Source organism: Schistocerca cancellata, chromosome 5 (genome assembly GCF_023864275.1).
Source record: "Schistocerca cancellata isolate TAMUIC-IGC-003103 chromosome 5, iqSchCanc2.1, whole genome shotgun sequence".
Classification (NCBI taxonomy): Eukaryota; Metazoa; Arthropoda; class Insecta; order Orthoptera; family Acrididae; genus Schistocerca; species Schistocerca cancellata.
Window position 1 is genome coordinate 321,485,406 of NC_064630.1, and position 15,438 is coordinate 321,500,843.

The following is a 15,438-nucleotide window of genomic DNA, read 5'->3' on the forward strand; positions in this document are numbered from 1 at the left end:
AATGGTCGCTAAGCATGATATGAGCTACGGGAACCCGACCATGGAGTACAGCTTAACACAAATTACAGTTAAACAACAGAAATAATTAGTAATCAGAACGAATCAAATTTAAAGTGATACTGAAACAGAACTGAATCACTGCGTTGTAGCAGTTAATAGTTCACTGAACAGTTAAGCATCATAGTAACACCTTTAATTTACGAACTTCCTGATCATTTTAGTGTTAAACCTAGTCAAAATCAGGTTCAAATGGTTCAAATGGCTGTAAGCACTATGGAACTTAACTTCTCAGGTCATCAGTCCCCTAGACTTAGAACTACTTAAACCTAACTAACCTAAGGACATCACACACATCCATGCCCGAGGCAGGATTCGAACCTGCGACCGCAGCAGCAGGTCGGTTCCGGAATTTAAGCGCCAGGAGTGCTCGGTCACAGTGGCCTGCAGTCAAAATAAGTTCTCAAATGAGACTACAAGCAAATTTGCGATGCCTTATAGACACAAAAACAGATTTACGCGGAAATGAAATAGGGGAGGAGGTCAAGGCATAAGTGGTATTTTCATTTGCTCATACAGTACGATTTCACGCTTCTTTACCTGACGTAGTCCAGTTACAATGACTCTCAGTTTCTACATCACGAGAGAAATGGGTAACATCTCTCCGTGGCTAAGAAGAAATATTTCCCAAGACCTACATTTTCCACTATGTGGAATAGTGCCTCTATTATTACGAACTGTCTGCATTTTTTTTCGAGTATGTGGGTGCTATCATTACTATTAATGTTAACGAGCTTGAACTAGTTTTTAATACAAAGATTGAGATTGTTGTTGAAGCTTACAATGAGTCCCTACTACACAGAGTGCTACGCAGCTAATCACTCTAAATTCAATATTCCTTTCTAGTCGTATCTTTAGTTTCCTGTCAGTGTAGCTTAGCTGAATTTCGTAAAAAAACTTTCAAATCGTCACTGACAAAATGTGATGGCTTCCGTTAATAAACGAAGACAAGAAAAGGCGAAGCACGACGAAGGAATTATCGAAAGGAATGGAAATTGGCAGATGTGATCTACATGTGCAGGACAGCAAATGATTACAATTTCAGAGAAATTAAATGATTTATTCAAGGAAAAAAATTGAGGAAGTTGGTCCGTCTCCGGCGCTTATGCAAGCAGATGTTCGGCTTAGCATTGATTGACAGAGTTGTTGGATGTTTTGCTGAGTGACTTCGTACCAAATTTTGTCCAATTAACGAGTTAGATCACCAAAATCCCGGGCTGGTTGGAGGGACTTGCCCACAAAGTCGCAAACGATCTCAGTTGAGGAAAGACTCGGCAACCTTGCCAGCCATGATAGGGTTTGGCAAGCACGAAGACAAGCAGTAGAATCTCTCGCCGTATGCGGGTGGACGTTATCTAGCTGAAATATAAGCCCAGCATGCCTTGCCATGAACGGTACAAAATGGGGCTTCGAACATCGTCGACGTACCGCTGAGCTGTAAGGGGGCCGTGCGTGACAACCAAAGGAGTTCTGCTGAGAAATGAAATGGTACCCCAGATCTCCTCGTTGTGGATCGTATGGCGGGCGACGGCGCCTCCAGACGTCTCTTCGCTGGCCATTTTGAAGACAATGCTACTCCAGTCTCATTCATCAAATTGGTTTAATGCAGCCCGCCATGAATTCCTCTCCTGAGCCACACTTCATCTCGACAGTAATTGCAACTTACGTCCTCAATAATTTGCTGGATGTACTTGAATTTCTGTCTTCCTCTACAGTTTTTTAGCCTCTGCAGCTCCCTCTTGTACCATGGAAGCTATTCCCTGATGTGCTACCATCCTGTCCCTTCTTACTGTTAGTTTTGTCCATAGCTTCCTTTCCTCGCCGAGTCTGCGGAGAAACTCCTTATTCCTCACCTTATCAGTTCACTAACTTCTTCTGTAGCATCACATCTGAAGTGCCTCCATTCCCTTCTGTTCCGGTTTTCACACAGTCCATGTTTCATTACCATACTATGCTGTGCCCCAATTATATTCTTCACAAATTTCTTCCTCGGATATATTTGCTACTAGCTTTCATAGGAATGCTGTTTTCCCCAGTGCTAGTTCACTTTTTATGTCCTCCTTGCTCTGTCAGACATGGGCTATTTTGCTACCTAGATAACAGAATTTTTTAACATCATCTACTTCGCAATCATAAATTCCGAAGTTAAGTTTCTTGCTGTCCTCATTTCTGCTACTTCTCACTACAATCTTGTTTCATCGATTTACTAGCAAATCACATTTTGTAATGATTATACTGTTCATTCCATTCAACAGGTCCTATAATTCTTCCTCACTTTCACTGAGGTTAACAATGTCATCAGCGAATCTTGTCATTCATATCCTCTCACCATGAATTTTAATCCCACACTTGAGCCCTTCTTTTAGTTCCGTTATTGCTTTTCGGTGTATAGACTGAACAGTTTGGGCGAAAGACTACATCCCTCTCTTACATCGTTTTCAATCCGAACACTTTGTTATTGGTCTTCCAGTCTCTTTGCTCCCTCTTGGCTCTTGTGCGTGTTGTACATTACACGGTTTTCCACATAGCTTACCCCTATTTTTCTCAGAATTTCGAACAACTTGCACCATTTTAAGATCGACAAATTTTTGTCTATTTTCCTCAGGTATTCTGATGCTGTATCGCCAGTCTCGTACGTTCTACACACCAACGTGAATAGTCGTCTTGTTGCCACTTCCCTCATTGATCTTAGAAATTCTGATGGAATGTTATCATCCATTTTGCCTTCCAAAACACTTTTGAATTCTGATCCTAATATTGGGTCTCCTATATCGACTCCTGTTTCTTGTTCTATCACGTGTCGCGCGGAGTGGCCGCGAGGTATTCGGCGCCATGTCACGGATTGCGCGGACGCTAACGCCGGAGACTCGAGTCCTCCCTGGGGCATGGGCGTGTGTGTTGTTCTTAGCATAAGTTAGTTTACGTTAGTTTAAGTAGTGTGTAAGTCTAGGGACCGATGACCTCAGCAGTTTGGTCCCTTAGGAATTCACACACATTTGAACATTTCCTATCACGTCATTAGACAAGTGCTCTCCTCATAGATGCCTCCAGGCGACTCTTTCCACCTATCCGCTCTCTCCTCTACATTTAACAGTGGAATTTCCATCGCACTCATAATGTTACCGCCGTTGATTTGAATTTTGCCAGAGGTTGTTTTGATTATTTCATATGCTCAGTCAGTCTTTCTGACGATAATTTCTTTTTCGATTTCTTCACATTTTTCACGCAACCATTTCGCCTAAGCTTTCCTGGATATCCTAATTATTTCATTCCTAAGTGACTTGTGTTTCTGTATTCCTGAATTTCACGGAACATTTTTGTACTCTTCTGTTTTGATTTATACCTGTCATCAGCAGAGTTAATTTTAATGAGTGCGTATGGCATTCTGGTCTCCCCTTAAAACTCTTGACATATGCACTTTCAGTTAAAGCTATCCATCTTATTGTTTCCTTTCTATCCAGTCGTCCATCATTTGTCCCTATTAACAATACCAATTCCCGTACCTTCTACCCTGATGCCGGCCGGAGTGGCCGGGCGGTTCTGGGCGCTACAGTTTGGAACCGCGCGACCGCTACGTCGCAGGTTCGAATCCTGCCTCGGGCGTGGATGTGTGTGATGTCCTTAGGTTAGTTAGGTTTAAGTAGTTCTAAGTTCTAGGGGACTGATGACCTGAGAAGTTAAGTCCCATAGTGCTCAGAGCCATTTGAAGCATTTGTCTATCCTGATGCTGCTATTCCCACCTGTCCTCTACACTACCAGCCCCTTCCAGTCCACCTCCTTCCAGTGCAGATGTCACTGCCTTCCTGTTCCTAATACTCCAGAAGTCCCTATGATTCCACCACTTCCATGTTCGCTAGTTTTCATTTTGGTATAATGATTGGTCCTGAAGAGAAAACCCTCTAAAACACAGGAAATATAGAACGAACTGTCCGCAACTTCCGTATCCATCACTGTTACCTGGATTGTAACCCTCAGTTGTACTCCTCATCTATCATCTCTTACGTAGATGGTTCCTGGACGCCGCTCCTCCCAAGTTCTATGTCTCCTTCGGAATTCTTAAGCGCCATGCACTCCACCTTGCTTTTCGCATCCGTTTACCATGGATTTTCTACCATTTCATCAAGTTTCTGCCTCTCCCACCCTTACTGAGCTCCTCCGTATATGCTGCACTATCCCCAAAAGAGAATCCCACAACCCATCTATTTCTCCTCTGATCACTTGGTCGTGCGGTAGCGTTCTCTCTTCCCGCGCCCGGGGTCCCGGATTCGATTCCCGGCGGGGTCAGGGATTTTCTCTGCCTCGTGATGACTGGGTGTTGTGTGATGTCCTTAGGTTAGTTAGGTTTCAGGAGTTCTAGGGGACTGATGACCATAGATGTTAAGTGCCATAGTGCTTAGAGCCATTTGAACCATTTTTTTCTGATCACTTATCCTGGTTAGCTGCGAGCCTTAACAAATTCCATCGTCCCTCCACCAACACACACTCTATACCCTACCCAAACGAAACTTCAACCGACTCCCCCTCTCAAACAATGAAATCCGTCCCGATATTTATCCTTCGAATCAGCTGTAACACTCCCACCCTACCCTATTGAACATCAGGGCTTACTGTCCCAAACTCGGTCGTGGCTGCTCCTTCCCCTTTCACCCCATTGCCCAGTCCACACCCTACTCTCCTGCTTATCCTGCTCACATACTCTCATTTTCACATTACACCGCATCAGATTCCTCTTGCTTATCTGCAAACCCTAAGAGTGTAAAGAACATCTCAACTTTCCCTGCGCTAACGCTCTCTGTTCCCAGTGTGGGGCCTTCCAACGCTTAGTCGATGTGCTTCTAACAAACAAAAGTAAGCCGTCTGTAACTTGTCTTTACCTTATCAATAAAAAATCAGGAGAAAGATGAACGATAGCGGCGTGGGCACAACAGAACAAACATTGTGGGATTGCACGCTCTATGAAGATAGAGCGGGCAATGGATATCAGGTATTAAGGATGTTGGGATCGCAAAGCAGCACTAAGGAGAGAGTCGACCTGGCGCACCTTGAATGATACTGCAGCCGCAGTATCTAGGGAAGTCAAGGAAGACTTAACGAGGCATTCAACGATAAGTCAGCATGCTGCCATCCAGGGTAGACAACGTACTCTGCAGATGGAGAGAATATAACTGAGGTCGGTTACCACCGCATAAAATACTGTCCCAAGAATCTACATAGCATTGGTGAAAGTGATCATGGCAGTGTGGACTTTAAGACGTAGCAGTATGGGTGGCATTACTCGCTATAGTAGAAACGCTCCTGACGTGCTGCTTGACGCCCAAGGAATCACAGCAGACAAAGACCGTTGACCAGAATAGTACGAATGACGAACCAGTAGCGAAAACAACCATCTACAAATTAAATGCACCAAAATAAATGAATAAACGGAAAACAAATTCTGTAGTGCTTGTAGTAGTAGTAGTTGTTGAGTTTCTTGCCGTTTTTAGTAGTAGAAATGGCTGTAATTTCATTTTTTTAGATTAAGTAACAGAAATAAATAGTTAATATATAATTTATTACTATGCAAGGAAATGTGATTTGTATCACTTACTTTAGCTTGTTAGATAATACGGCCGGCCGGTGTGGCCGTGCGGTTCTAGGCGCTTCAGTCTGGAACCGCGCGACCACTACGGTCGCAGGTTCGAATCCTGCCTCGGGCATGGATGTGTGTGATGTCCTTAGTTAGGTTTAAGTAGTTCTAAGTTCTAGGGGACTGATAACCTCAGATGTTAAGTCCCATAGTGCTCAGAGCCATTTGCAGCATTTGAACCATCTCAGATAATACGCTGTATTTATAAAGAGTAAATAAATAAATAAATGTCTCTGCCTTGTCTAAGATACTTTCAATACACTACTGCCCGTTAAATTTGCTGCACCATGAAGATGGCGTGCTACAGACGCGAAATTTAACCGACAGGAAGAACATGCTGTGATATGCAAATGATTAGCTTTTCAGAGCATTCACACAAGGTTGGCGCCGGTGGAGACGTCTGATATGAGGAAAGTTTCCAACCGATTTCTCATACACAAACACCAGTTGACTGGCATTGCCTGGTGAAACGTTGTTGTGATGCCACGTGTAAGGAGGAGAAGTGCGTACCATCACGTTTCTGACTTTGATAAAGGTCGGATTGTAGCCTATCGCGATTGCGGTTTATCGTATCGCGACATCGCTGCTCGTGTTGGTCGAGATCTGTTAGTAGAATATGGTATCGGTGGGTTCAGGAGGTTAATACGGAACGCCGTACTGGATCCCAACGGCCTCGTATCACTAGCAGTCGAGATGACAGGCATCTTATCCTCATGGCTGTAACGGATCGTGCAGCCACGTCTCGGTCCCTGAGTCAACAGATGGGGACGTATGCAAGACAACTTCCATCTGCACGAACACTTGTGAATGGCATAACAGCCAAAACTAATCATTAGTGGAAAATAAAAAATAATTACGGTCGAAGGCGGAACTGTGGCGTTTTATCTTTCTTCCTCTTAATCACTTTACCTGTACTTCATTTCCTCCGTTTCTTCGTCCCAGTCTGTTGCTTTTATCGAATTGACACCAGTTTACGACGCTGTGCTTTCCTCATTACTTTGGATGCCGGACACAGATTGGGTGCTTGTTTTAGAGTGAATAGCCGCTATCGGCTTCTTGCCTCTGGACGCCAGGTATCCTCTAGAGGCGAGTCACGGACGCGGGGCGGCGCGAGACAGCGCTTAAACCCCGGCTGCGCCGGAAATGGTGCGCCGTCCCCGGCGCTGTCGACAATGGCGGCGGACGTGCGTGCCTAATCACAGCTGCTGGCAATCCGAGCCCCGGCCACACTCTGCCTCCGCGGGCCGCATGCCAACGAGCCGGCCTGCTGGCTGCTTGCCCGCGGGCACCGCTGACAGCCGCCCTACACGGTGGCGTCACGTCACCGAGACACAGGCACCTCCAGTATGATTCAATCAGTACTGAACGTCGCCCGGCACTTGCGTTGCTACACCGTTTATACTGATACTCTGCACACTCTCACCAGACAGTGATAGTCATCCACTCGAAAGAGCACACCGGACGCATTGGTGTGGAATTGTTACCCGCAGCTCATGTGACAGTTCGAACAACACCACCACTTGCAAAGTAGTTTAGGAATCAGATTAATAATGTTGCTCACGCAGCATATGTTCGCTTTATCGGGCAACAAAAAATGCCTTGGTGCACAGAGCAAGGACTATTTCGGACAAGGATCATCTCGGCTCCGAGATTAACCATCTGACGACGGTATTCAGAAAAAATGGATACTCTGATCGTGATATCAGATCTACTCTGGCGAAGAAACCTAGGAAGGACGTTGTTCGAACAGATCGAGAGGACCAACACATCGCGCGGCAACCATTCTGCGGTGCAACGACCAGCAACATCGGCAGAGTCCTGAGCCGGTAGGGAATCAGACCAGTCTTCCGGCCACCCAGGAAGATTAAGGAAATGTAGCGACCCGTGAAAGATAGTCACGGTCTGAGAGTACCGGGAATTTACAGCATTCCTTGCGAGTGTGGCAAAAATTATGTGGGCCAGTCTATAAGAACTGTTGCCCATCGCTGTGTGGAACATCAGCGTCACGTGAAATACAGGTTTCTAGAAAAAATCAGCGGTGGCTGAGCACAGTTTGTTAAATAAACATAAGATTTTATTTGATGAAACAAGAATACTGGCTCACGCTTCAAAGTATTGGGACTCTGTCAACAGGGAAGCAGTTGAAATTAGACTTTGTGAAAATAATTTCAACAGAGACTCCAGATATGCACTCAGCAATGCATGGAAGCGTGCAGTTGGTAAAGAAAGAGCACAGAGGGCGACTTCATACATTCCTCGCAGTTCTCCGTCTGTTGCGATGGATGGCGCTGCAAGCAGCGCTGCATAAAGCGCGCAAACAAAATCTATGGACATAGAGGCCGCCGCCTCCGTACGCGCCGTTTTCACCGTGACGTCATCCAGCCAATGAAAAGCCGTCCATTGCTTATAAAAGCGGAAGCCTCACCGGTCCACGACAGTTTGACGGCCACGACCTTACCCTCCAATCTCCTGATGACATCTCCTGCACCAGACCTTGTCTGACGCCGTCGCCACACATATCCCCACCAAAGCCATCCACCCTCACCGCCCCACCCTGCCTCCACAGGCCGTCCTTCTTCGAGAGTCCCGCCGCCTCTACCGCTCTTTTCTCCGCACTCGTGACCGACCGGGATACACTTACCCGCCACCGGCAATTACAACGACACATCCGCAACCTGCTTACTGCGAAGAAACGCCGTGCCTGGCGCCAGACATGTACACAACTCAACACCGTGTTCCCCATAAACTCTTCCAAGTATTGGTCTGCTTTCCACCGCCTTACTGGGAACCGCCCCACCTCCCAGTACCCTCTCCTCCTTAATGACCGTCCCTTTCCTGACAACCTCAGTAAGGCTAACCACTTTGCCTCTCACCTCCGATGTTTTTTCCATCCCAAGTGATCCCCACTTTAATTATTCCCTCTTCCCTGATGTCATGGACCGTACGAATACCTCTGTTCCTCCCCTTGCTCCTAGCTTCCAGTACTTGGGCCACACACCACCATCTGAACTTAACACTCCCATCACTACACAGGACATCAGCCTCACACTCCGCACTAAACGCAACACTGCTCCCGGCCACGACTGTGTTACCTACCGCCACCTCAAACACTGCCCTCCCTCCTTCCTTTCAATCCTTGCCACCCTCTACAATGTCATCCTTGCCACTGGCTTCTATCCCGAGCTGTGGAAAACCTCCCGTATCCTGATGTTCTCCAAACCCAACAAGCCTCCATCTGATGCCTCTTCCTATCGTCCTATCTGTCTCACATCTGTGTTCAGCAAGCTCTTGGAATCAATCCTTTCCCGGCGCATCCATCACCACCTTTGCCAAAACCACCTCCTCCCAAACACCCAATGTGGCTTTCGACCTTCCTTCTCTGCTGATGACCAACTCCTCCGCCTCACTCATCTCCTCTCCCTCCAGCTTAACTCCCCTCGCTCCGCCATTTTTGTCTCCCTTGACCTCTAAAAGGCCTACGACCGTGTCTGGCATCCCGGTCTCCTGTTTAAACTCCAAACCTGCGCCCTTCCTATCAACTACATCCATCTGGTGGCCTCCTTCCTCTCCCACCGCCCCTCCTATGTTACCATCCATAATGCCAATTCCCACTCCTTCTACCACTCTGCAGGTGTGCCCCAGGGCTCTGTCCTCTCCCCTCTCCTCTACCTCCTGTACACGGCAGATATGCCCCAACCCCCCCCCCTCCAGTACACCTCTTGCAATATGCTGATGACACCGCATTCCTCGCCCTCGCTCCTACCCTCCAACGGTCCCAACGCCTTCTCCAGAATCACCTTGACCTTTTTGCTGCATGGTGTAACCAGTGGCTCCTGAAACTCAACCCTTCCAAGACCCAGGCAATCATCGTAGGTCGTACCACTCGCTCCTTTCGGCTCCTGGATTTCTCCCTTACTGTCTGCGCCCGTCCTGTCCGCCTCACCCCCACCCTCACCTACATTGGCCTCACCATTGACCGTCAACTCACCTGGATCCCTCATCTCCGCTCCATCCAATCCAAGGCCCACAACCGCCTCCGACTCCTCAAACTCCTCTCTGGCCGGACATGGGGGTTGCACCCCTCTACCATCCTCCACACCTACAAATCCTTAATCTGACCCATCCTCTGTTATGTCAGTCCTGCCTGGATATCTGCCCCCCCCCCAAATTCTATAAGTCCCTCCAGATCCTTGAGCGTCATGCACTCCGCCTCGCCTTCCGTATACGCCTCCCATCCCCCACGCGGATCCTCTATGATCTCATTCCTTTCCCCTATCTGCTCCTATTCCTCGAACATATCCGCATCCTCTACGCCTCCCGCCGTCTTGAACCCCCTCACCCCCTGGTTGCTCCTCTCCTCTCCTATCCCCGTCCCCTGCTACGTCTTCACTGTTATGTCCCCCTTACCCTCCATCTCTACACCCTACATCTCCTTTCCCAAGGTGGCTTCCATCAACTCCCCCTCCTGGATGATGCCCTCTCTCCCTCCATTTATCCCTCCTTTCAACTCTGATCCTCACTCCCCCTCCTTTCCTCTGTCCTTTCCCTGGGCTCCCTCTTCCCCCCTTCTGTCCTGTTTTTTCCCCACTAAACCTTTCCCTACCTCCCTTCTCCCCCCCCCCCGAGTCCTCTTGTATTCCCCTCCTCTGCCTACCCCACTCCCTGTCATGTCTGGCCATCGCCCCCCACCGCTCTTATGGGTCCTCATCCTCCATCAGCTCCTTTCCCGGCTCCCCCCCTTCACTTTTACTCTCCTTTCCCCCCTTTTTTTCCCATCATCTGTCCAGTTTCCCCCCAGCTGCTCTCGGCTGTGGTATGTCACATTTGCCAACTTTTTAGTGCAGTGTTCCAGTGACTGTTCAGTGTTGTTCGTCTTTCTCGTGTTGCGAACAGAAACCATGCTGTCGCTAGGTGTGAATTTTATGTCTTTAGCGAACAGAAACCAGACTGTCGCCGTGTTTTTTAATTGTCTGTCTATTGTTTTACCTGTCTGCTTCGTATGTACACTCCTGGAAATTGAAATAAGAACACCGTGAATTCATTGTCCCAGGAAGGGGAAACTTTATTGACACATTCCTGGGGTCAGATACATCACATGATCACACTCACAGAACCACAGGCACATAGACACAGGCAACAGAGCATGCACAATGTCGGCACTAGTACAGTGTATATCCACCTTTCGCAGCAATGCAGGCTGCTATTCGCCCATGGAGACGATCGTAGAGATGCTGGATGTAGTCCTGTGGAACGGCTTGCCATGCCATTTCCACCTGGCGCCTCAGTTGGACCAACGTTCGTGCTGGACGTGCAGACCGCGTGAGACGACGCTTCATCCAGTCCCAAACATGCTCAATGGGGGACAGATCCGGAGATCTTGCTGGTCAGGGTAGTTGACTTACACCTTCTAGAGCACGTTGGGTGGCACGGGATACATGCGGACGTGCATTGTCCTGTTGGAACAGCAAGTTCCCTTGCCGGTCTAGGAATGGTAGAACGATGGGTTCGATGACGGTTTGGATGTACCGTGCACTATTCAGTGTCCCCTCGACGATCACCAGTGGTGTACGGCCAGTGTAGGAGATCGCTCCCCACACCATGATGCCGGGTGTTGGCCCTGCGTGCCTCGGTCGTATGCAGTCCTGATTGTGGCGCTCACCTGCACGGCGCCAAACACGCATACGACCATCTTTGGCACCAAGGCAGAAGCGACTCTCATCGCTGAAGACGACACGTCTCCATTCGTCCCTCCATTCACGCCTGTCGCGACACCACTGGAGGCGGGCTGCACGATGTTGGGGCGTGAGCGGAAGACGGCCTAACGGTGTGCGGGACCGTAGCCCAGCTTCATGGAGACGGTTGCGAATGGTCCTCGCCGATACCCCAGGTGGTGGTGGTGGTGGTGGGTAGTGTTTAACGTCAAAAAATGGTTCAAATGACTCTGAGCACTATGGCACTCAACATCTTAGGTCATAAGTCCCCTAGAACTTAGAACTACTTAAACCTAACTAACCTAAGGACATCACACACACCCATGCCCGAGGCAGGATTCGAACCCGCGACCGTAGCAGTCGCGCGGTTCCGGACTGCAGCGCCAGAACCGCTAGACCACCGCGGCCGGCCTGTTTAACGTCCCGTCGACAACGGGGTCATTAGAGACGGAGCGCAAGCTCGGGTTAGGGAAGGATTGGGAAGGAAATCGGCCGTGCCCTTTCAAAGGAACCATCCCGGCATTTGCCTGAAACGATTTAGGGAAATCACGGGAAACCTAAATCAGGATGGCTGGAGACGGGATTGAACTGTCGTCCTCCCGAATGCGAGTCCAGTGTGCTAACCACTGCGCCACCTCGATACCCCAGGAGCAACAGTGTCCCTAATTTGCTGGGAAGTGGCGGTGCGGTCCCCTACGGCACTGCGTAGGATCCTACGGTCTTGGCGTGCATCCGTGCGTCGCTGCGGTCCGGTCCCAGGTCGACGGGCACGTGCACCTTCCGCCGACCACTGGCGACAACATCGCTGTACTGTGGAGACCTCACGCCCCACGTGTTGAGCAATTCGGCGGTACGTCCACCCGGCCTCCCGCATGCCCACTATACGCCCTCGCTCAAAGTCCGTCCACTGCACATACGGTTCACGTCCACGCTGTCGCGGCATGCTACCAGTGTTAAAGACTGCGATGGAGCTCCGTATGCCACGGCAAACTGGCTGACACTGACGGCGGCGGTGCACAAATGCTGCGCAGCTATCGCCATTCGACGGCCAACACCGCGGTTCCTGGTGTGTCCGCTGTGCCGTGCGTGTGATCATTGCTTGTACAGCCCTCTCGCAGTGTCCGGAGCAAGTATGGTGGGTCTGACACACCGGTGTCAATGTGTTCTTTTTTCCATTTCCAAGAGTGTATTTTATTAGCGTCATCATCCCTCTGTTCTTTGTTTTAAGTTCCACGATTTTTTTTTTCGCCATGTTACTCTTTAAGTCTCCGATTTTATCGCCTGTTTTTATTATTTATTCTCTTCATCTTTCTAACAAAGTCTGTAGGCTGATGAGCGGCATACTAAGCTGCTGCCAGCTTAGGAAAAAAAAAGCTTAGGAAAAAAAAGGTCCACGACAGTCAGTTTTACCCCTGACGAAGATGACGAAGGTAGTCATCGAAAGCTCGGGGTTTTATCCAAATTTGACGCTGCAAGTAAACCGAGAACTATTTATGCAATAAAGTTATTGACTGTTGATGGTATTGTCAGAATGGAAATAATGAAGTCACTGTAAAAAGGTCATTAATTTTGGCACTTATCTTGAATGTATTCCCCCGTAGATTTCGTCGAAGTTGTTATGGCTCATCTTGTCGATTCTAGGGCGATTCCACTTTGACTGCTATAAGGTACAGATCTGTATTTTAGCAATATTTGAAGACCTAAAAAATGTGTTTTTCAGGAAATTCTTAATGATCAAACAATCCCAGATCAGAACAATGGTATGGTAGAAATAATTTTTGACTTGGTGTTCACGATCCACATTTTTATTAAACTTGTTGTAAATTCACATATACTTCCTCTTAATTGTCACACCATCAAGAAAACACTTTTGTATCAATCTTCATATGTTTAATTTCCACTTTAACCAAACACAAGCCTTACTGTTCTTTTACAAAGCGAAATAACAACTTAACTTCTGCAAAGTGAAACAAAGATTGCTCTGTGAGCATTCGCGCCAAAATGGTTACAAATAAGTCAAAGATTATGACAGTCTCACAGTAATTAATACACACAAAATCCATATCACTATAATATATCGATACATCGGAGTACCTATACATTAATAAAATCAAATGCGAATATTGTCACAAAAATATGTCCGTATCTTCGCAGAAAAGTAGTACGATATTACTGGTAGCGAGAACTGGGGTTGGAGTGCCGTAATGGTCACGTAAATAAAGAACCATTACACAGTCCACTTGCGAATTACTGAATTTGTGGAGAATCAAAATCAACGTGGATTCTGCGACCAAGGACTTTGCGAAATCAGCTCACCCTGTCCCTTTATGGGAACCGTACCGATGTAAAAAAACAGCGCTCAGGTTGATGCCGTTCCCGTTGGCTTCAGAAAGGCATTTGACACCGGTGTTCACTGGCGTTGTAATCTTACCCTCCCACATATCACTATTAACATTCTCACTCTTTGCACAAATTTTGAAAGCTTCTAGAGGCCTAAGATATACAAAATAATCTTCATTATCTCGTTGTTTTTGTCGATGGCTCAGTCTTGTCTAGTGGTACATTCTTGCAGCTGAAATTTTGATTTTATCGGTTTTTTATGACAAAATAACTGGTGAAGATTTACCTGTCTTATTCTTCAATTTTATTCTTTATCACACCTTTCAACATCACACCCTTTTTACATTTTCCACATTCAAAAAAAGCCAATAATGATGTACTTGGTGACAAACTCAAAAAACGTCTACTTCCATCAGAGGCATGTCCGCCCCCGATAGCTGCGTGGTCAGCCCGACAGTCTGTCCAAGGGCCCGGGTTCGATTCCCGGCTGGGTCGGAGATTTTTCTCTGCTCAGGGACTGGGTGTTGTGTTGTCATAATCATCACCATTTCATCTCCATCGACGCGCAAGTCGCCGAAGTGGTGTCAAATCGAAAGACTTGCACCCGGCGAACTGTCTACCCGATGGAAGGCCCTAGGCATACACACATCAGAGGCATGCCCACCACTACTTACATTCTGTGGTACTCACATTATTCCAAAGAGTTGAGAAAGCAAAAGAGTTTACAAACGTACTTTACCAAAGAAGAATCTTCCCGAGTTATATCTTTATTTTATAAATAAATCCAGAAATAAATTTAATAACTAGACTTAGATTGTACAATTAATAATATGAATTTTAACCCTTTTTTTGCCTGACGGTACTTAAAAGTACCAGTAAGTTTTGACTCTCATTATTTTTTCGTGGTGCAGTTTCGTGATCTGAGAGCCTGTCGGTACGTAACAGTAACTCTGCTCTACTGTTTCATAGATGTTATTGTGCAATACATAGACCTCTCTGGCGGTCAGAGCTTGAAATTGTTTTTCGCGCGCTGCTGTGAAAACAGAAGATTGCATGTGCTTGTTTCCATGGTGTTCCCTGAATTTGTGCGCAATTTATTGAAACTTCCGTTGAGTTTTCCATTGCACGTACTTATCTTCTTTGTTTTTTTATAATAGTTTGAAGCATTACGTTACATGTGAATGAGATAAAGTGGAAAATATAAGGCGGACTTATTAGTACCGTCAGGTTGTGTGAACACTTTATTGTAGCAACAATGCGTTACCTTCACTAGTTGTTCTGTCCACTTTTTCTCACATATAAATCGGTAAATACATTTGCCTGTGGAGCAATTAGAACAAACAGGAAAGGTTTGCCAGGCAATTTACCTAAAGAAAAATGTCTAAATCAAATCACAGAGAGTCATCTTTAGACCTAACAGTATTTCAATGGAAGGAAAATAAAGTAGTGTATTTTGCGTCAAACTTCCATGGCACTGAACAGAGCGTAGTGACAAGAAAACAGAAAGATGGAACTAATATGACTATACCATGTCCAGTTATTGTATGTGATTACAATAAAAACATGGGTGGTGTGGATCATGCAGACAGATTACGTTCAAATTATGGTCTTGACAAGCGATCAAAGAAATGGTGGCATCGTCTCTTCTGGGGAGCAATAGAAATTGCTTTTGTCAATGCTTACGTCATTTTCAGTGATCTACAT